The sequence below is a fragment of the Drosophila persimilis genome, unplaced genomic scaffold (genome assembly GCF_003286085.1).
Source record: "Drosophila persimilis strain 14011-0111.01,24,50 unplaced genomic scaffold, DperRS2 tig00000589-arrow-arrow-pilon, whole genome shotgun sequence".
Classification (NCBI taxonomy): domain Eukaryota; kingdom Metazoa; phylum Arthropoda; class Insecta; order Diptera; family Drosophilidae; genus Drosophila; species Drosophila persimilis.
In genome coordinates this window covers 79827-103466 of record NW_020825323.1, presented here as the reverse complement: position 1 = coordinate 103466, position 23640 = coordinate 79827, and positions in this window count along the sequence as shown.

The window sequence follows — 23640 nt, the reverse complement described above, 5'->3', positions numbered from 1 at the left end:
GAGGTACTCTTCCATGAATTCCAAGTACATTTTCTTCAACTCAGGGTCACGATGCAATCGTCTTTCAAGCGACAAAAGCCGCCGTTTCGCAACCTCAAAGGAGTTGCCTAAACAATTTGGATCTGATTTAAACGGGAGCCTTACTTCGAACCGACCTGATGATAGTACCTGAGTCGTCTTACGATAGTGTTCTTCACATAGCTTGTGCTCAGGTGTGGCAATTTTCTTGGTAGATGGCATTTCTTCCAGTGACCAAAACTTTTTCAAGGTCCTATCGATGGATACTAGCAACTCTTCACTGCAACTCAAACTGTTTGTAATTTGAGGAGCAGAACTCCTGGAAACATATTTTCCCGACACAACCCAACCAAGAAGGGTTTTCTGAAGAGTTGGAAAGTCAGGACCTTGTTTAATTTGACCAACAGCTAATAATTCAAAGAACGATTCTGCTCCAATTAACATATCTATTCTTTGTGGCTTGTAGAAATAAGGGTCTGCCAGTGATAGGTTCTCTGGGATTCGCCAGTCAGTCACATTCACTGACTGGTCAGGGTGATAACCTGAAATTGATTTCAGGATCCAAAAATCAAAGGAGAACTCACTACCATTTATTCGCGACTTCACCACTGTGTGTATTTTATCCTTTACTTGAGAATTAGATTCACCAATTCCAAGCAAGTTAATACAGGACTCCTCTCTACGGATCTGTAAGCGATTAGCGAGGTCCTCGGTAATGAAATTTGTTTGTGATCCAGAGTCGAGCAGAGCTCTGGCCAGAATGTGTTCACCGCTCTTAGTTCGGACGCTTACGATCGACGTAGCCAGAATTACCCTGTCCAACGCTGTCGCATGCAAAACATGTGACGTGGAAGGTTGATTCTGATTTGATGGAGGAGAAGGACTCTCTTGGGGTGGTGGCAACGCGAGACTATTAGCCGACACTGTGTATCGATGCAATAATGTATGATGTGAGCGGCTGCACACTCGACATTTATTGGCTTTGCATTTTACAACAGCGTGGCCTTTTCGCAGACAATTAATGCATAGGGATGCCGACTTAGCAAACTCAAACCTTTGCATCACCGAGAGACGCGAAAATGAAGGGCAATTTGACACTACATGGTCTCCTGAATTGCAGTAGCTACAAGTTTGCTGAGTTCTACTGTTGGTGGAAGTGGAAGAACAAGCAAATGAACTGCGATTATGTTGCTTGCTTGGCATGACTTTGTCTTGCCTTGGCTTGGTCGATTCTTCAGCAGACAGATGCTGGTATCGACGATTCAAGACTTTCTCAAAGTCGGACCAAAGCGGCAACTTCTCATAAGTAAGCTGTTCATCCCATTTTTGTTTCGTCACTGGGTCGACTCTTTTTAAAACGAGATGAATGAGCATTGCATTCGAAATTGTTGTATCATCTCCGATCGACAGTAACGATCCGTAAATCGACGAAACAGTATCGATTAGAGTTCTTAGAGATGATGCAGATTGATGCGACATTCTCGGCAGATTGAACAATGTGGAAATATTATTCGTGAAAATCAAATAATCGTTGTCATACACTCGTTTTAGGCCAGCCATGGCCTTTTCATAATTTGCCTCGGTGACTTGGAACGCCTTAATTGTTCCTAATGCATCAAAGGCGGCGATAAGCGACATTATCTTTCCTTTGGTGACAATTATCAGCTCTTCCAACTCGGCTGCATATGCATCATCACCTGTTATATCCTCGATTTGCTCCTGCAAATGGTTAGCCTTTTCAATTGAAGCATTCAAACAATCTAATCTACATTGTAATTCCGGTAATTGCAAAGGAATCGACCCTTGATCTAATCGATCCTCTAAGCGGCGAATGCTTTTTACTCTACTTTTGAGCTTAATCTTTAAGTCTTCAAGAGTGGGTTTACTTTTTTCTGCCATAATGGTTGTGTTTTTATTTATTTTTTTATTATTATTATTTTTTTTTTTTAAATTTTAAATTTTTGAACGAGAACGATAATCGAAAACGAATTTTAATTGAATGTCGAGGCACGAGGTATCAAGGGAAAGAGTTGTTGCAAGTAACAGCCGAAAACAATATACCCGTTAGATACAGGGTAGCGCGTCACTTGGCGCACCGTTAAGCTCAAGAGCGGCAACGAAAATTCTCCCAACAAATACAACGCAAGCAGCAGTGGAGAAGCGAAAGCGATAACGAAATAATGCACCGGTGCTGCTGCTTGTATGTATGTGTGGATATTTTCTATACGCCGTGGCTTGGGTGAACGAACGAACAAACTTTGTTCTAACGACGAGAAAGGTAGAAAAAAATAAAATGGGGGGGGGACAGTGATTGCAGTAAACGAAAGATGTATGTATGTATGTACATATAACTGTTGCGTCCAAATAGCGGTTCACATATGTATGTCTGTTTGGGTCGATATGTATGTATGTATTTATGTTTTTAGTTATATTTATGCAATTACTAACAAAATGCATGCAATCAAGCTCTACTATATATGTATCATACGTCTGTGCCTAGAATTGAAGGCGATGTGCAATGTTTTCAGCACAAGACACCTCAAAGAGAGATCTGAATGTCTTTTGCTCAGCCTTCAATTTTCTGCACAAATACCTCTGATTCCTCTTTTGGATTTTTGAATCCAACTGCTACTTTCCTGTCTTTTTCGCAGGGCATCCCTCGGCGGTAGCAGAATTGCACAAAAATTATTGTTGGCGCGACCGACGCGATGATATTTTACAAAAATTGATTGCCGATTGCACACACACACGACGCGGGCAACGAATATGTTTGCATATGTATACTGCAATTTCTTGTGTCACTGTCACTTGTTTTTTGTTGCCTATAATTCACTTTACAGTCCACCCGGGGGCGCCATGAAAAATTAGAAGAGTTTTTCTAATCAGTTACCGAAAACTTTGGGTGGCTGTAATTTAAATTATTTATTTGGCGGGGCGAAAAACTTGATACGCTCGATCTATTTCAAGGTTGGCGAACAACTATCTTTTCTTCACAATTCAAATCTCTTACTCTAGCTATCCTACGGTGGCAAAGCGGGGCGAATTCGCCAAGAGCGAGAGAGCGAGCTTTTATTGCGCTCCCGCTTTGCCCTAGCCTAACTTACACTAGACTTCATAATTCATAATTCATAATTCCATCTATAACTAATAATTGTGGCCATGGATGGAAGGTCACGCAACAATGTTAATACCGACAAGTCATTAATAAAGAGTATGAAGAGTAAGGGGCCTAGATGGCTGCCCTGTGGTACTCCCGAAGAAACCTTTACTGGTGAAGAGAGGGAGTTTTTGAAGAGTACTCTTTGAGACCTGGAACAAAGATAGCTAGAAATCCATCTCAGGAGGTTGAGCGGAAACCCTAAAAGGTCAAGATTATGTGCTAGAAGGGAATGGTTTACAGAGTCGAATGCTTTACTGAAGTCGGTGTAAATAACATCCGTCTGTAAGCTACCTTGAAAGCCTTTGATAATGAAAGAGGTAAACTCTAACAAGTTCGCGGTGGTTGATCGCCGCCTTATAAATCCATGCTGAGTTGGAGATATAAGTGACTTGCAGAGATGTTGCAAGTGCGGAGCTAAAACCTTCTCAAACATTTTAGGGATAGCGGATAACTTTGCTATACCTCTATAATTTTTTCATCAGACTTGGTACCTTTTTTATGGAGAGGAATTATAAACGATTCTTTCCAGATCGGGGGGACGCAAGAAGAATCAATGGACAGGGTGAATAGTTTAAGCAAAGGTCCACACAGAGCCTCGGCGCAGTACCTGAGTACACAACCTCGAACTGCTTCTGTACCCGGTGAAAACACTGGCTTAACTAGTCGAAGATCATGAAGTAAGGAACATTCATTTAACAAGGGACTGAAAATGCCGTTCGACTTCGGTAAACCGTATGGGTACGGGTGACCAGAGTAGCTTTCGTCAGAATAGGTCGTTTGGAAAAATTGGGCAAAAAGATCGGCAATTGCCCGATCATTATTTGCCGACGTATTACAAAATGATAGCGGGTATGGGTGTGCGGACGTTCTACACTTACTGTTTACGAAGCAGTAAAACTGTTTAGGGTCCTGCATCGAGATAAGTAGTTCTTATAGCATTGTGCATTAAGAACTGAAAAGTTTGACCGAGCAGTTAGATAGCGAGAGTGAGAAGTAGGAGAACCAACTACTTGAAATGTTGTATAAAGTCTTGATTTTAAGTTTTTTAGGCTGTATAACTCTTTGGTAAACCAAGGGGGTTTTCCAGATCTAATCGGGCAAGAAAGCGGGACACAAGAATCAAAAAATGTGCCGACAGCATTGTACAAAATGTTTGTGATTTTTATGACATCTGTGCACAAGTACAAAGCGGACCAATCAAAATACCTAATGAGGTTATTAAGCTTCGGAAACTCGGCTTTACGAAAGCAGCGGACAAGTTCAGGTAGACTACTCGACCGATCCAATACAGTTGGTCCTATACAGATCAAGCAATCGACCCAAGGAATTTTTCAAATGATTGACTTGAGACAGGGACAGGTCAAGCAAGCCGTCAACAAAGTCATGTCGTGACATGGGCACTAGGATACTAGACTCGTTTACCGAAGACCAAACAGTTCCTGGCAAGTTGAAGTCACCAAGAACTATCATACGATCTTTATCAGATAGCGAGGAAGAAACAGCGGTTAAAGCGGACAAGTGCTGCTCATAAATTGAAATATCCGAAGAAGGTGAGATATACGAGCAAGTAATGAATATACCGAAAGCGGGGAAGAATCAGTTTTACCGCACAGGAACTCCAGTTCCTGTTGGACTTGGACTGTGAAGTGTTCCGACGTGAAGTAAGAGTCCACTGCAATTAGAACCCCTCGTGCACGTCGAGACGAACGGTCCTTTCTAAAAGTTGTGTACCGACCTGCCAAAACCTCGGAACTAAGAATGCTGAGCTTACTACGCAAGCCTCTTACATTCTGAAAGGTTACAAAAAGAGAAGTTAGTTTTTTGGAAAGGTGGAAGCAAGACGGGAAGTTGAGGAAGAGGAAGTTGAGGTTGAGGGTGGCACACTGGAAAGATTTGTAAGGGATATGGGGGGCCTATTCTTCTTCTTACCCTTAAACTCCTTCACCACCAAATGCTCCGGCCAAAATTTGGCGGAGCAAATGGTGTCAAATTGAGTTGGGGAGATGCTTATCTTAAACGAGGCTATCTCCCTGGCATAAGAGAAGTTAAATTTCTCCACCTTTAAAACCACGGCTTTTATTTTGCTTTGAATAAAAGCAATTACATCATTAGATGTGAGGTCAGGGGACAGCCGTGAAACAAAAACTTGTCGTTTTGGTGGGATAAGCGTGTACTTATACTCATAAGCGTGTACTTATTATTTTGTACAGTAGTGTACATATGTATAGCCAATATAGTATTTAGGCTATTCATAATTTTTGTTTAATATTTTTTAGATTTTCGGTCAGCTGTGGGCATTTAAAGGTAACATATGTTTTCGTAGGTACATCATAGATCGCTATTTTTAACACTGCACAATTTGGCTTTTACGAGTGTGAAATAGAGGGAATGAGTAAACGCGTGGCTACGCTATCGCAGCCACTGCAATTTGATGTGGCTTCGGCTATAATAATAATTTTAAAAAAATATTTGTTCGGGCCAGCCGAAGAATAATAAGCGTAAATTAAAGCATTTTTATTGTATGATCAGAGTAAGCCGCCTATGTTTTGCAAGCGTTGATGTTCTGCAGAGCTGCGGCGCTCTCGCGCTAAAGGGCCTCTATGCCGCCGCCACTTCATTAATTACCTTGCTGTGCCGCCGCCACTGCGGAAATCACATTTGATCAGCCGCCTTCGTCTGTTAGTTTCATGCTAACCCCTCTGCGCATCGGTTGCGTACCTCTTACCTATCTGGCCCTAGCAAGCAATCGGCTTCAGCTCAGCCACAAAATCAAATAAATTATAAAGTTTAACCTAGTTCTCTTTTTTATTTTGAGCACAAATAGGTGCCAAAAAAGCTTAGCATCTCAAACAATGTTGACCCCCCGACGTGATATAAAAACATTGCTTAATCGCGTTCCGTTAAAAATAATTATTAATTTTACAATATTTTGTTGTTGGGTAGTTTAACTACCAACAAATACATTTGGGTGCACGTTGAAAAACAGTTTTAAAGGAATATTTATATACATATTCCGGTACTTTAAGCGTCGAATCTCTTGTTCTCTGCGCAGCTGCAGCCGCGGTTCTTGACTTTTCGTGTTTTCCATTCTCGGTCTCGCGTCAATACATCGTTGCTTAATCGGTATTTCATTTTCCGTTGCTGTGTCGAATCGCACAACGGTTAACATGGACAACGATCCGAATACAGGCGCGGGCGGAAATATTGTGGTGGGTGATTCCAGACTGAGTCTATATAAGCGTCAAAGTCAGTCATTATATGATCGGCGAATCCTTCGCGGGAATAAAATCAATAAGCTGACCGCCGCGGAAGTCAAGGCGCGCCTTGATATGTTGGCAGAAATTCGAGAGGAATTCAATAAGGCCCATAATGAATTGGAGGCTCTCGATCAAAACGAGATTGGGAGTGAGCTGCGCGAAAACTTCGATACCCTTTTCATATCATTAAAAGCTGAGTTGCTGGCTGCTGTTGAAGGAAGCCAGTCACACGCCGCTACCCATTCAACGGCTTTGGATTCGGTTTGATCGTTGGAGCTATTTGTCGTGCGGCTCTGGATATACTTAATAAACGCTTTAATAACAAAAGACTTGTTTTCCAGGCACACATCAAGAAAATTCTTGGGCTAAAGAGGGTAGACTCGCCTTCTGCTAAAAGGCTTCGGGAGTTTTCGGATGCAGTCAATTTACACATGCGACCGTTGCAGATATTGGGAACTGCTGAGGAGATTTCAGGATTCATGGTCATCAACATGCTCCTGCAGAAGTTGGATTCGAAGACGCAAACCAAATGGGAGGAGCACACATCGTCGGATGCTATCCCTACCGCAGAGGAATTCTTCGAATTCTTGCAGCAACGCTGCCAGAAAATGGAGCGATTGGAATATGCTACAGTGACACACGCTAGTAGCGATCAGGTGGGAAAAAACCATTCCTATACGCAGGTTAAGAAAACGTTTGTTGCTTCCAAATCTTTCGCCGACCCGTCTGTATGCGTCTTTTGCCACTCAGCGGGCCATGGAATATACTCGTGCAAGATATTCAGAAATCTCGCACCGTTGCTGCGCCACAAAGAAGTGAAGAAGCTTTCCCTATGCTTCAATTGCCTAAAACTGGGGCACCGGACCCGCGCATGCAATAGTGGAAAATGTCGAGTATACGGCGGTAGGCATCATAGTTTGTTGCACTTCGATAGTATACAGCCCACAACACAAAGCTGCCCAGGTATTACTCCTCCCGATCTGGCAGTTCAAGCGGACACACTTTCCGTTGCTGAAAATTCTGCTAGCAGCTCGCCTCTACCTTCGTCTACCTCTCTTGCTGCCCAAGGTCTTCACTCTGATGTCGTGCTTCTGGCTACAGCCGTGGTTCTCATGAAGAATCGGTCTGGCGTTTTAGTTCCTTGTCGTGCCATCTCAGATTCAAGATCGCAGCTGCATCTCGTCACATCCAGGTTCGCCCAGCAGCTTCAGCTTAGGAGAACTCAATCGTCTGCACTTGTGTCTGGGCTGGGCGATACCAGCGTTGCTACTAGGGGATCCACCATAAGCATTTGTATGCATTCTCGCACCTCTGCTTACACAACTACGCTTACTGCTCTCATCGCCCCCACGATTACCGATTCTCAACCAAGTATGACAGTAAATGTATCCGATTGAAGTATTCCATCTAACATTCAGCTCGCTGATCCTGCATTTTTCAATCCTCAACGGGAATATCTTCTCATTGGTGCCAGCGTTTTTTCTGATCTCCTCTGCGTAGGGAAATCAAACTCACCGATGGACTGCCTCTTCTGCAGAAGACCCGGCTTGGGTGCTCGGCGCTTTTGGCCATGCACAAGGATGGATCAAACTCTTCGTATATTTTGGGAAGTCGAGAATTGTGTGGAGGCTGGGTTGAATACCAAAGAAGAAGACGATTGTGAAGCACATTTCGTAAGCCACCTTTCACGGTTGCCATCCAGGGAGTGTGCAGTTCGTCTGCCACTAAATAACAATACTGATCGTTTAGGAGAATATTATCGAGGCTTATCGATGGTTCATCAGTCTGGAGCGAAAACTGGAGCGTAATCCTACACTCAAGGAGCGGTATTCCGCCTTTATGAGGGAGTACATTGTTTTGCATCATATGCACCAAGTCAACCCTGATTCCCGTAGCCTCTGCAAATATTTCTTGCCTCATCACTGTGTCCTAAAGGAGGCCAGGAGGAAACTCCGTGACGTTTTCGATGGATCCGCAGCTACATCAACTGGATATTCTCTAAATGATGTGATGATGACAGGCCCTGTTATTCAGCCTGCATTGTTTAACATATTGATTCGCTTTCGAACATATCCAGTCGCTCTCACTGGGGACATTTGTGAAATGTACCGCTGCGTACGAGTGTCTCCACCGGACAATTTGTGTCAGTGCATCCTATGGCGAGATTCCATCGAGTCCGAGGTTCAAGTCTACACATTAGAAACCGTCACATACGGGACGAGGGCTGCATCATTTTAAGCGGTCCGCGCAATGCACCAGCTGGCCAGTCCTACCCTCTTGGCTCAGCTGCTCTGTGGCAGGAGTTTTACGTGGATGACCTTATTTCGGGCGGTAATTCGGTCGCACAGGTCATGGACAAGATGCACCAAACATCAGCTTTACTGTCCCGTGGTAATTTTAGACTTAGGAAATGGTGCTCCACTCACCAGGAATTACTTGAGGGAACCCCTGAAGATGACATAGAGAAGTTCCTAAAGTTTAATGATGGAAGCGACATAGCCAAAACTCTCGGCTTAGCGTGGGACCCTGCTTCGGATCAGCTGCTTTTTGCCTTGTCCGCACTGGACACAAACTCAAAGCCATCAAAGCGGTCGGTTTTATCTACGATTGCGCGGTTCTACGACCCTCTTGGATTGATAAATTCAGTCATTGTCAGGTGCAAAATCTTCCTTCAGCAGCTTTGGAGAGGAAATTTGGATTGGGATGAAAGCCTACCCTCAGCGTTGCATTCAACTTGGATGGACTTGAGAAATAGTTTGGCAAGCATTTCTCGGATCTCATTTCCTCGCTTGATTCTTCGTTCTAGTGTGACTACAGAAGTTCGCGGATTCTGTGATGACAGCTTAGAAGCATATGGCGCTTGCGTGTATGTCGTGTCCAGGGAAGCCCAGTCTTCGAGCCACGTTTTGTGCTCAAAGTCGCGAGTGGCGCCGCTAAAGAATATATCGATTCCTAAGCTGGAATTAAGTGGAGCCCATTTGCTTGCGAAAATCATGAAGAATGTAATGGACATGGGAATCTTTACAGGTCGGTTCTATTGCTGGTCGGATTCGTCAACAGCATTATCTTGGATTAGGGACGAGCCAGCTAAATTTCAAGTTTTCGTGGCAAATCGAGTGGCATCAATTAAGGAGTTGACGGCAGCCATGGAATGGCGCTATGTTCCCACATCTTTAAATCCTGCTGATATTCTCTCGAGAGGCTCGCTTCCCAGCCATCTTATCCAGTCAGAGCTATAGTTTCACGGCCCATCCTTTTTGCTAGGCTCCAAGGATAAGTGGCCTGTATCTCCTGCTAACAACATAGCAACTTTGGAGCTTCGCAAGAGAGTATTGCTAATCACGTCTCCACATGCCGATCTCACGTCCGGATGTAAATTTGCGAATTCATTCTTTCGCATGCAGCGCACATTCGCCTACATGCATAAATTTATACATCGTCTTAGGCATCCAGGACTCACCGTTTCTGATATTCGGCAAGGAACGCATCTTCTAATTCGACACATTCAGCTGGCAAATTTGTGGATGGACATAAAGGAGATTCGGCGCAATGGTCAAGTCATGAAATCCAGTTCTATTAGTTCCCTCAACCCGTTCATCGATCATTCTGGACTACTTAGAGTTGGAGTTCGTCTTGGCAACTCATCGCTAGGATTTGACGCTCAGCATCCGCTCATTCTGCCAAAGGGACATTCCATTACCTTTGCGCTGATAAGATATTATCACGAAAGAAACCTCCATGCCGGACCTCGCGCCTTGCTATCCAAAATTCGGCTGGAATATTGGCCTATTGGAGGTATTAACGCAGTGTCAAGGGTCGTCAGCAAGTGTGTGAGATGCTTCAGGACTAGGCCGCGCATGGTTGAACACATCATGGGAGACCTACCTAAGGAACGTTTGGAAGGATCTCGAGCTTTTGAAGTTACTGGAGTAGATTACTGTGGACCTTTTTTCTACCGATCAGAAATCCTCACGAGGCCTCCGATCAAGTGCTACATTGGCGTATTCATCTGCTTCACTTCTAAGGCTATACACATGGAGCTCGTAAAGGATTTGACCACCGCATCGTTTCTAGGCGCACTAAAGCGTTTTACTTCCACTCGAGGAAGGCCAAGTCAAATTTGGTCGGACAATGCGACAAACTTCGTTGGGGCCACGAACGAGCTTCTGGAGCTAAAGAAGCTTTGTCTGAGTGAACCGCATATGAAGGAGGTCCATGAATCCTGCTTGGCTGACTCGATCGACTGGCGTTTCATCCCACTTCGCTCTCCGCATTTTGGAGGGTTGTGGGAAGCGGCCGTGAAGACCGCAAAATATCACCTGTACCGCTCAGTTGGACCATCTGTGCTTAGCTTCGACGAGCTGCGCACTCTGATCTGTCAGATCACTGCAATTGTTAACTCTCGCCCTTTGCTCTCGCTTTCAGAAAATCCTGATGATTTAGACGTTTTGACTCCTGCTCATCGGCTTTTAAACGGCCCCCATGAGCAAATCCTCGAGCCTGACCTAACGAAGCTGAACTACAATCGTCTGGATGGCTGGCAGCGGGTCACCCAACTACAACAAATATTTTGGAGCCGTTGGCGCGAAGAGTATCTCACTCTTTTGCAAGAGCGCGCGAAGTGGCGTACCCCCGCGCAAAACATCTGCAAGAACGACCTCGTTCTGGTGAAGGACGAAAATCTTCCTCCAATGCGTTGGCCACTGGCTAGAGTGGTCGATGTCGATGTTATGGGCAAGGACGGAGTGTGTCGCGTCGCTGACCTGAAGACATCCTCAGGAAACATCAGGAGGGCCGTCACTCGGCTTTGTTTGCTGCTCTTAAGGAATCTGTTGAGAGACTAGCTCCCAACGAGGGGAGTATGTTCGGGCCAGCCGCTGAAGAATAACCGTAACTTTAAGCATTATTATTGTATGAGCAGAGAGAGCCGCCTATGTTGTAAAACGTTGACTTTCTGCAGCGCTGCTGCGCTCTCCCGCTAAAGGGGCTCTCTGCCGCCGCCACTTCGGCAATAACCTTGCTGTGCCACCGCCACTTCGGCAATCACTTTGATCTAACTCCGTCGTCTATTTTTAGTTCTATGCTTACCCCTCTGCGCATTGGTTGCATATCGATCTCGCATAAATTTTATCTGGCCATAGCAAGCAATCGGCTTCCGCTAAGCCACCAAGATTAAATACGAATTATAAAGTTTAACCCAAATTCTCTTTTCATTTTGAAACACATAGGTGCCAAAAAAGCTTGGCATCTCAAACAAAATTGTTACCAACATTTTTATTTCGACTTTTGATCATTCAAATATAACGAATTTGAATTCATATCGAAAATAAGCAAAACATATGCAAAATATATGCAAACAAAATATGCCAAAAATATGCCAAATACACGCAGCATATGCAAAAAATATGCAAAATATATGCACACGAATTTCATCGAAAAATTGAAGCTATACTACTTTCCCTTGTCCAACGCTTTACGATATATTGTTGTGTTATTCTTATCGCAAGCCCGACTTAAAATCAGAGCACAGCTTTTTTGTTCTTTTCGAAAGGCGGACTTGAAACCAGAGCAAAGCTTTATGACAACACCAAAGATGTGCAGCTTCTTTATATGAAGTCTCTCTGTAACATATTTTTACTGTAATTTCTTATCAGTTTTATCTCTGGCGTTAGTTTGAGCTATTGATTTGCGCGTTTGCTTTACTTTTCTACAGTCCTTGAGGTGAAGTGTAGTGAAATGCAGAAAATCAACAGGTATAAAATAAATTGTTTAACAGCCTTTCCGAAAAGTGTTTTAAAATTGTTGGAAACGATATAATTTGTGCTACTTGTGACAAAAGGGTGAATTTTCAATATTCAGTCTCTTGCGTACATTCTAACGCTTTAAATGTTTTATATTCCTTGCGAAAAAAAGATTTCAATTGCAGCAGCAGTTTGCTACTGCACTTCACAGAAGGTCCAAAGCATCCAACGAAAATGCGCCTACTTCCAGCAACACGTCTAGCGGCTTTTCAGACAATTCAAACGATGAATTTAAAATGGATCTATGTACAGTGTTGATTGCGGCAGATATACCATGGAATATGCTTAGCAATGCTACATTTAATAATTTCCTGAAAAAATACACCGGGAAACAAATTCCTGATGAGAGTTCTCTCAGAAAGAACTACTTGGATAAATCCTACCAACAATCTATCCAGAAAATTCGCGAAAGTATAAAAGACGAAAGCGTTTCGATATCAGTCGACGAAACTACGGATAAGCAAGGGCAATATGTCGCGAATTCGATTGTATGAACATTAAGCGAAAAGAATCTTCATCCTCATTTTTATTGTCCTGTAAACAGTTGGAAGAAGTAAATAATGCAACTGTTTCTCGATTTGTGAACGGCAGCATTCGTATATTGTGGCCTTACGGGAATGAGTTAAAAGTTTTGTTACTCATAACGGATGCTGTGGCACATATGATAAAAGCTGGAAAAAAGTTTGAAGTTTTTCCCTTACATATAACATATATACATATATATTTCCCTTACATATAACTTTTTTATCACACGGATTAAATTAAATAGCTGAAAAAGTAAGAACATCGTTAACTCGTTCATATCCTGTGTGAACAAATTTTTGATAAAAGCTCCGCTCAGAGTACAACGCTACAAACAAATACTCAATAAGGAGTTAACCAGATGGGGTACATGGTTGAAGGCGGCATCATTTTAGGCAGATAACATGGAGGGAATAAAAGAGGAACTATGTTTGTCAACAAAAAATATTTTAGTTTGGTAAATAAAAAGATTCCAAATTTGCATTTTAGGTTCTTGAAACACTGAACCCAGAAGATGCTGAATCCATTAAGCTGGCCAAGGCGCTGGTAGAAAATCCATAACTACATCAAGAATTTATATATATGTATAAAATCCCACTTCGAATGAGTTGCCGGAATAAGTTGGACGTTGACATGCAATGACTGCATGTTTCAAGAGGCGATGCAGTTACTGCACCGTCAAGTGGCCCGTGTGAAACCAGCGGAAGGCTGTTACGCGCGGATCCCAACAAAACGCAGAGTCTTCCCGCCCAACCGACCGAGGGACGCTGCCGCATAGCGCGCGGCGCGTAGCCGAGCCGAACGCGAACATGCAAGAAAGATAGCTATTATTAGATTAACATTCGAGGAAAATTAGCACTAAACTTATTAAGAAACTAAGCATGCAATCAAAATACAAAAAAAACCACTACAATTACTAATTACTAGAAAGGTGTGTAAGGATTAGTAATTTAATAAGACGAAAAGAATTAGTGTTGGATATAATATGGTAGAGGGAATTATAATCCGAGTATAAGACCCTAAACGGTTCATGCAAGGAATAATTCGATGGATATGGTAGAGGGAATTATAATCCGAGCATATGACCCTAAACGGTTCATGCAAGGAATAATTCGATCTACAAAGCGGAAGGAACAACGGTATAAAATTTCTAGTCAGTCTAATAGGAATCGTGAAGTTTATGCGGCTCAACAGGTCAGGGCTGTTTATGTCACCCCGATCAAGTTGTGCATAAAAATCACACCAAGAATTTTTCTACGGTTAACTAAGGATGGGAGGTTTACTAATAGAAGTCTACTAGAGTTAGATGGGAGTCTTACACCCGCATCCCAGTTAAGGCCCCGCAGAGCAAAGAGTAAAAAGCTTTTCTGTACTGATTCTATACGGTCCTGGTGTACTTTGTACTGAGGGCACCATACACAGGAGGCGTATTCAAAAATCGGCTGACTCGATCGACTGGCGTTTCATCCCACTTCGCTCTCCGCATTTTGGAGGGTTGTGGGAAGCGGCCGTGAAGACCGCAAAATATCACCTGTACCGCTCAGTTGGACCATCTGTGCTTAGCTTCGACGAGCTGCGCACTCTGATCTGTCAGATCACTGCAATTGTTAACTCTCGCCCTTTGCTCTCGCTTTCAGAAAATCCTGATGATTTAGACGTTTTGACTCCTGCTCATCGGCTTTTAAACGGCCCCCATGAGCAAATCCTCGAGCCTGACCTAACGAAGCTGAACTACAATCGTCTGGATGGCTGGCAGCGGGTCACCCAACTACAACAAATATTTTGGAGCCGTTGGCGCGAAGAGTATCTCACTCTTTTGCAAGAGCGCGCGAAGTGGCGTACCCCCGCGCAAAACATCTGCAAGAACGACCTCGTTCTGGTGAAGGACGAAAATCTTCCTCCAATGCGTTGGCCACTGGCTAGAGTGGTCGATGTCGATGTTATGGGCAAGGACGGAGTGTGTCGCGTCGCTGACCTGAAGACATCCTCAGGAAACATCAGGAGGGCCGTCACTCGGCTTTGTTTGCTGCTCTTAAGGAATCTGTTGAGAGACTAGCTCCCAACGAGGGGAGTATGTTCGGGCCAGCCGCTGAAGAATAACCGTAACTTTAAGCATTATTATTGTATGAGCAGAGAGAGCCGCCTATGTTGTAAAACGTTGACTTTCTGCAGCGCTGCTGCGCTCTCCCGCTAAAGGGGCTCTCTGCCGCCGCCACTTCGGCAATAACCTTGCTGTGCCACCGCCACTTCGGCAATCACTTTGATCTAACGCCGTCGTCTATTTTTAGTTCTATGCTAACCCCTCTGCGCATTGGTTGCATATCGATCTCGCATAAATTTTATCTGGCCATAGCAAGCAATCGGCTTCCGCTAAGCCACCAAGATTAAATACGAATTATAAAGTTTAACCCAAATTCTCTTTTCATTTTGAAACACATAGGTGCCAAAAAAGCTTGGCATCTCAAACAAAATTGTTACCAACATTTTTATTTCGACTTTTGATCATTCAAATATAACGAATTAGAATGCATATCGAAAATATGCAAAACATATGCAAAATATATGCAAACAAAATATGCCAAAAATATGCAAAATACACATATGCACACGAATTTCATCGAAAAATTGAAGCTATACTACTACTTTCCCTTGTCCAACGCTTTACGATATATTGTTGTGTTGTTCTTATCGCAAGCCCGACTTAAAATCAGAGCACAGCTTTTTTGTTCTTTTCGAAAGGCGGACTTGAAACCAGAGCAAAGCTTTATGACAACACCAAAGATGTGCAGCTTCTTTATATGAAGTCTCTCTGTAACATATTTTTACTGTAATTTCTTATCAGTTTTATCTCTGGCGTTAGTTTGAGCTATTGATTTGCGCGTTTGCTTTACTTTTCTACAGTCCTTGAGGTGAAGTGTAGTGAAATGCAGAAAATCAACAGGTATAAAATAAATTGTTTAACAGCCTTTCCGAAAAGTGTTTTAAAATTGTTGGAAACGATATAATTTGTGCTACTTGTGACAAAAGGGTGAATTTTCAATATTCAGTCTCTTGCGTACATTCTAACGCTTTAAATGTTTTATATTCCTTGCAAAAAAAAGATTTCAATTGCAGCAGCAGTTTGCTACTGCACTTCACAGAAGGTCCAAAGCATCCAACGAAAATGCGCCTACTTCCAGCAACACGTCTAGCAGCTTTTCAGACAATTCAAACGATGAATTTAAAATGGATCTATGTACAGTGTTGATTGCGGCAAATATACCATGGAATATGCTTAGCAATGCTACATTTAATAATTTCCTGAAAAAATACACCGGGAAACAAATTCCTGATGAGAGTTCTCTCAGAAAGAACTACTTGGATAAATCCTACCAACAATCTATCCAGAAAATTCGCGAAAGTATAAAAGACGAAAGCGTTTCGATATCAGTCGACGAAACTACGGATAAGCAAGGGCAATATGTCGCGAATTCGATTGTATGAACATTAAGCGAAAAGAATCTTCATCCTCATTTTTATTGTCCTGTAAACAGTTGGAAGAAGTAAATAATGCAACTGTTTCTCGATTTGTGAACGGCAGCATTCGTATATTGTGGCCTTACGGGAATGAGTTAAAAGTTTTGTTACTCATAACGGATGCTGTGGCACATATGATAAAAGCTGGAAAAAAGTTTGAAGTTTTTCCCTTACATATAACATATATACATATATATTTCCCTTACATATAACTTTTTTATCACACGGATTAAATTAAATAGCTGAAAAAGTAAGAACATCGTTAACTCGTTCATATCCTGTGTGAACAAATTTTTGATAAAAGCTCCGCTCAGAGTACAACGCTACAAACAAATACTCAATAAGGAGTTAACCAGATGGGGTACATGGTTGAAGGCGGCATCATTTTAGGCAGATAACATGGAGGGAATAAAAGAGGAACTATGTTTGTCAACAAAAAATATTTTAGTTTGGTAAATAAAAAGATTCCAAATTTGCATTTTAGGTTCTTGAAACACTGAACCCAGAAGATGCTGAATCCATTAAGCTGGCCAAGGCGCTGGTAGAAAATCCATAACTACATCAAGAATTTATATATATGTATAAAATCCCACTTCGAATGAGTTGCCGGAATAAGTTGGACGTTGACATGCAATGACTGCATGTTTCAAGAGGCGATGCAGTTACTGCACCGTCAAGTGGCCCGTGTGAAACCAGCGGAAGGCTGTTACGCGCGGATCCCAACAAAACGCAGAGTCTTCCCGCCCAACCGACCGAGGGACGCTGCCGCATAGCGCGCGGCGCGTAGCCGAGCCGAACGCGAACATGCAAGAAAGATAGCTATTATTAGATTAACATTCGAGGAAAATTAGCACTAAACTTATTAAGAAACTAAGCATGCAATCAAAATACAAAAAAAACCACTACAATTACTAATTACTAGAAAGGTGTGTAAGGATTAGTAATTTAATAAGACGAAAAGAATTAGTGTTGGATATAATATGGTAGAGGGAATTATAATCCGAGTATAAGACCCTAAACGGTTCATGCAAGGAATAATTCGATGGATATGGTAGAGGGAATTATAATCCGAGCATATGACCCTAAACGGTTCATGCAAGGAATAATTCGATCTACAAAGCGGAAGGAACAACGGTATAAAATTTCTAGTCAGTCTAATAGGAATCGTGAAGTTTATGCGGCTCAACAGGTCAGGGCTGTTTATGTCACCCCGATCAAGTTGTGCATAAAAATCACACCAAGAATTTTTCTACGGTTAACTAAGGATGGGAGGTTTACTAATAGAAGTCTACTAGAGTTAGATGGGAGTCTTACACCCGCATCCCAGTTAAGGCCCCGCAGAGCAAAGAGTAAAAAGCTTTTCTGTACTGATTCTATACGGTCCTGGTGTACTTTGTACTGAGGGCACCATACACAGGAGGCGTATTCAAAAATCGGCTGACTCGATCGACTGGCGTTTCATCCCACTTCGCTCTCCGCATTTTGGAGGGTTGTGGGAAGCGGCCGTGAAGACCGCAAAATATCACCTGTACCGCTCAGTTGGACCATCTGTGCTTAGCTTCGACGAGCTGCGCACTCTGATCTGTCAGATCACTGCAATTGTTAACTCTCGCCCTTTGCTCTCGCTTTCAGAAAATCCTGATGATTTAGACGTTTTGACTCCTGCTCATCGGCTTTTAAACGGCCCCCATGAGCAAATCCTCGAGCCTGACCTAACGAAGCTGAACTACAATCGTCTGGATGGCTGGCAGCGGGTCACCCAACTACAACAAATATTTTGGAGCCGTTGGCGCGAAGAGTATCTCACTCTTTTGCAAGAGCGCGCGAAGTGGCGTACCCCCGCGCAAAACATCTGCAAGAACGACCTCGTTCTGGTGAAGGACGAAAATCTTCCTCCAATGCGTTGGCCACTGGCTAGAGTGGTCGATGTCGATGTTATGGGCAAGGACGGAGTGTGTCGCGTCGCTGACCTGAAGACATCCTCAGGAAACATCAGGAGGGCCGTCACTCGGCTTTGTTTGCTGCTCTTAAGGAATCTGTTGAGAGACTAGCTCCCAACGGGGGGAGTATGTTCGGGCCAGCCGCTGAAGAATAACCGTAACTTTAAGCATTATTATTGTATGAGCAGAGAGAGCCGCCTATGTTGTAAAACGTTGACTTTCTGCAGCGCTGCTGCGCTCTCCCGCTAAAGGGGCTCTCTGCCGCCGCCACTTCGGCAATAACCTTGCTGTGCCACCGCCACTTCGGCAATCACTTTGATCTAACGCCGTCGTCTATTTTTAGTTCTATGCTAACCCCTCTGCGCATTGGTTGCATATCGATCTCGCATAAATTTTATCTGGCCATAGCAAGCAATCGGCTTCCGCTAAGCCACCAAGATTAAATACGAATTATAAAGTTTAACACAAATTCTCTTTTCATTTTGAAACACATAGGTGCCAAAAAAGCTTGGCATCTCAAACAAAATTGTTACCAACATTTTTATTTCGACTTTTGATCATTCAAATATAACGAATTAGAATGCATATCGAAAATATGCAAAACATATGCAAAATATATGCAAACAAAATATGCCAAAAATATGCAAAATACACATATGCACACGAATTTCATCGAAAAATTGAAGCTATACTACTTTCCCTTGTCCAACGCTTTACGATATATTGTTGTGTTGTTCTTATCGCAAGCCCGACTTAAAATCAGAGCACAGCTTTTTTGTTCTTTTCGAAAGGCGGACTTGAAACCAGAGCAAAGCTTTATGACAACACCAAAGATGTGCAGCTTCTTTATATGAAGTCTCTCTGTAACATATTTTTACTGTAATTTCTTATCAGTTTTATCTCTGGCGTTAGTTTGAGCTATTTTTTTGCGCGTTTGCTTTACTTTTCTACAGTCCTTGAGGTGAAGTGTAGTGAAATGCAGAAAATCAACAGGTATAAAATAAATTGTTTAACAGCTGTTCGGAGCAGAACCCAGCCGATTAGCTGCTTACCAAATAGCACCTAATTCTTGGCCCTCAGCCGCTTATTTTGTTTGTAACTTATGTCTATGTCGGGCCGTCAGCCATCGGGTGCTACAGGGAGACAAACGGATGACGGGTCGGCTCGCACAACTGTGAACTCGGAACTGAGGCGCAGCCGCTCCGGTTAGTAATACCCGGTGCGGTCTGCGTCTCACACCCCCCCTAGGACACAGAGGGTTGCGAGCGAACCGTCACCCGCCGTAACTGTGCACACCGGTGGAAGTGCGACTATACTCTCCCCGTGAGGGCGGCTGGAAACAGGTCCTAGCACGGTCATGTCTCTGCTAGGATGCTGGCGAATGGTAGTCGGGCGGAGAGAAGAAAACTCTCAGTGAAATTACCCCAATCCAAGGTGACACTGTTATATGCCGAGGGATGCATGGCCGGGGGGGTGCCCGGTCGCTAATATGCGGACTCTGGATACCTGCCGACCTCCAGTTTAAATCAGGCTTCCCGGGGCAAGCGGGCTATGCCTCGGGTGACCATCCCCTTCCCGCCTACTCGTGGGAATAACTATGCCAAATAATAATAAACATATAAAAACAAACAAAGCCGCAAAGGAGCTCGGTACTCCTCTTAAAGTACCGGAGGGACAAGCCAATCCCTCTGCACCAGCGCCTGGGAAACCGGGTCCAAAGAAGACGGGGAAGGAGACTGAGTCAGTCCACCGTCTTCAGGCAGCAGCCGCAGCGAGGGGGGCCCGAAAAGCCAATCGGGTCCTTCCAAGTCGGGTGGCTCCAAAGGGGGAATCGGATACCGAGGTGGCCGCCAAGCAGAGCGTAATCGCGGCTGGTAAGCGCACCGGGACCGAGGAGCCCATGGGAGCCCCAGCGAGCAGCGTCTCTGCACCACGGGGAGGAAATCCGTCGTACCAGGACAGGAGACGAGCGGCTTTCATCCTGTCCAACGAGGACCCGAACTTCAGGGCGTCGGCAGAAGGAAAGGAGCAGAGGCTGTGGGCCTCCTCAATCCTGCCACTATTCCAGCCAGCCAAAGCCGGAAAGGGCGCAGCCCCAACAAGCGGCAACGCTCTGCGGAGGACCCCACTAATCAGCCAGGCCAAGCCCAGCAAGCCAAGCGGGTGAAGACCCACCCTATGAACCGGTCGTTCGCTGAGGTGGCGAGGGGCAAGACCCTGATCGGTGTCCTGGACAGGGGCGCCGAGGACGGCCATGTCCCTCGCGATAAGTGGCACCTGGTGGAGAACGAGCTCCAGGACCGGTTCCTACTGGAACTGGAGGAGAACGACGCAGGGTGGCATCAAGGCAAGGTGAAAGCCAACGCCTGCCAAGACGCTCGCTCTGCGGCCCTCTACATGAAGGCGGTGGCGGCCCTAAAAGAGGTCTATCCAGGGGCGAAACTGGAGGCCGTGAAGTGGGAAGATGTCCCTAGTCGCCCGAGAGCCAGAGCGTGGGTCTCGGCTAAGCCTGCAGAGCCTGAGAAGATCCTCAGGTTACTGCAGGTCTGCAACCCCCACCTTCCTACAGCCGATTGGAAGGTGGCAAAGGTGGAGGATATCCAAGGGCAGAGGCGCCAGATTATCCTCGTCCTAAATGAGGAATCAATAGATCTCCTCGCAAAGTCGGACAGTGTAGTGGATTATGGCTATAAGAAGGTCACCATATCCACTTACAAGTCCGATCGCAAGGGCAGGCAAGCGGAGGTCGAGCCAGACCCGGAGCTGCCGGAGATCCCGAAAGAGGGGGCCTCGTGCGAGGAAGATAACCCGGCGTCGGATGCGGCGTCCATTATGTCGGACGACATCTTGGACGACTACGCGTTCGACGAGAGCGACCTAGCCAGAGGTCTCAGCCATATCGTTGTCGGGGAGGAGCCGGAGTCCCCTGACAGCGATCTAGAAGTAACAATGGTGGAGGCGAGCCTCAGGAATGTCGTTGACGCTCCTGCAGATAAACCTCCACCATTGTAAGGCAGCATGCGCTGCTCTACTGCTCCACCTGGCCAAGGGTGGAGCCGACATAGTACTCATTCAGGAGCCCTGGATCCTCGGAAACAGGGTCTCCGGTCTGAGGACTTCTGACTACAAGCTATATGTAGCTGAAACCGCAGGTAAAACTCGTACCTGCATTCTTGCAAAAAGAGAGTTGCACTTATTTTTGCTCCCAAATTTCAGCAATGAAGACCACACCGCAGTGAGCCTCGAAGGCCAGGAGCGCTCACTGAGGATCTGCTCCGCATACATGGGGCATGAACAACCAGACCCCCCTCCACACGCGCCTCTCCGGGCTCTAATCGCAGACTGCTCGGCCAAGGACATCGGCCTAATTGTGGGGTGTGATGCCAATGCACATCACTGTCAGTGGGGAAGCACTGACACAAACGAAAGGGGTGAGTACCTTTACAGTTACTTACTGACCACACAGATGGTCTTATTAAACCGGGGTAGTGATCGCACCTTTATCATTAAAAACCGCAAGGAGGTCCTGGACCTCACGCTTGCCTCTCATGAGATACAGCGTAACATTGTATCCTGGAGGGTCCTGGAAGAGCACTCCTTCTCGGACCACAGGTACGTGGAAACTGTCTTCTCCTTCTCAGTGCCGAAGCCAGTCCGATTCCGGAACATCAGGCGGACAAACTGGACTCGGCATTCTGACTACCTCTGTCGTGTTCTCCCTGAGCCCCCATCTGAGGAGGAGTTCTCCACGGAGGCCACGACTCGTCTTCTTAAGATCTTTACCGACGCCTGCAATAAGGCGCTCGACAAAACATGCCCCTCTGGCAAGAACAGAGGCCGGAAGAAACCTGAATGGTGGAATCCGAAACTGGGTGAACTCCGGAAAGCCTCCCGGAGACTCTTCAATAAAGCTAAGGCTGAAAACGTTGAGCAAAACTGGGCCGAGTACAAAGCCAGTCTGTCAACCTACAACAAAGAACTTAGAAAAGCCAAACGCGCCTCCTGGCGTAAGTTCTGCAGCGAAATAGAGAGTAACTCAGAAGCCTCACGCTTGCGCAGAGTTCTCTCGAAGACAACACCCAACCTGGGCTACTTGAAGAACACCGACCAGTCGTGGACCACGTCCAGCGAGGAGTCGCTAAATCTTCTCCTAAATACCCACTTCCCTGGCTGCGATGAAAACAGACCCAACTACCTCGCGCCTCCTTCTGTCGCCTCAAATGCCATCCTGAGACTGCTAAGCCAGGAGAACATTTCCTGGGTGATCAGAAGTTTTAAACCCTACAAGTCCGCGGGGCCAGACGGCATTTTCCCTGCCCAACTGATTCACGCGGGACACAAAGCCATTAACTGGCTCAAAATAATTTACGAGGGAATCTTCTCCCACGGGTGCATTCCTGACACCTGGCTTCAGACCAAAATCGTATTCATACCCAAGGCAGGCAAGCCCTCGCACACTGCCCCAAAAGATTTCAGACCCATAAGTCTATCGTCTTTTCTTCTAAAGGCGATGGAGCGGCTCCTGGGGCTGCATCTAACGGCGTGCATTCCGTCCAGTCTGATCTCAGACTCCCAGCATGCCTATCGGAAGGGAAGATCCACCGAAACGGCCCTACACTCGATCACATCGATCATCGAAGCGTCTCTTAATTTTAAGGAGTACACCCTAGTAGCCTTCCTCGACATAGAAGGCGCCTTTAACAACATCCTTCCGACCGCCATCACGGGCGCACTGACGGATCTGGGCGTTGACTCCAGGACGGTGAGCCTGATCGATCAGATGCTACAATGCAGGACGGTTGAGGCATCACTGGGGACGTCAACGTGTACCAGATTTGTCATCAGAGGCACACCGCAGGGCGGAGTCCTCTCGCCCCTCCTATGGAACGTGGCAGTGAACACACTGCTGCGGGAGATAGAGGGGGGTGGCTGCCGCGTGGTGGCGTACGCGGACGACGTTGCCATAGCATTCTCCGGAAAATTTCCGCAGACGTTGTGTGAGTGCATGACAAGTACTCTCACGAAAATGTCGAAATGGGCAGACAAATGCGGGTTAGGCGTCAACCCGTCTAAAACGGAACTGGTGCTTTTCACTAGGAAGTACAAAGTTCCGGCACTGATTCCCCCAAGACTATGTGGGGAAACGCTAGTCTTCAGCAACAACGCCAAGTATCTTGGCCTAATCCTCGATAGTAAGCTCGATTGGAAATTGAGCATAGAGGATAGAGTAAAGAAGGCCACAGTGGCCCTCTATACTTGCAGGAAAGCCATCGGACTAAAATGGGGAATGACCCCATATATAGTTCGGTGGCTCTACACCGCCATCATACGACCAATCATGCTCTATGGAGTGGTGGTATGGTGGCCAGCCTTGGACAAAAGGACAGGCCTCAATAAACTCAGCAGAGTTCAACGCATGGCAGAGC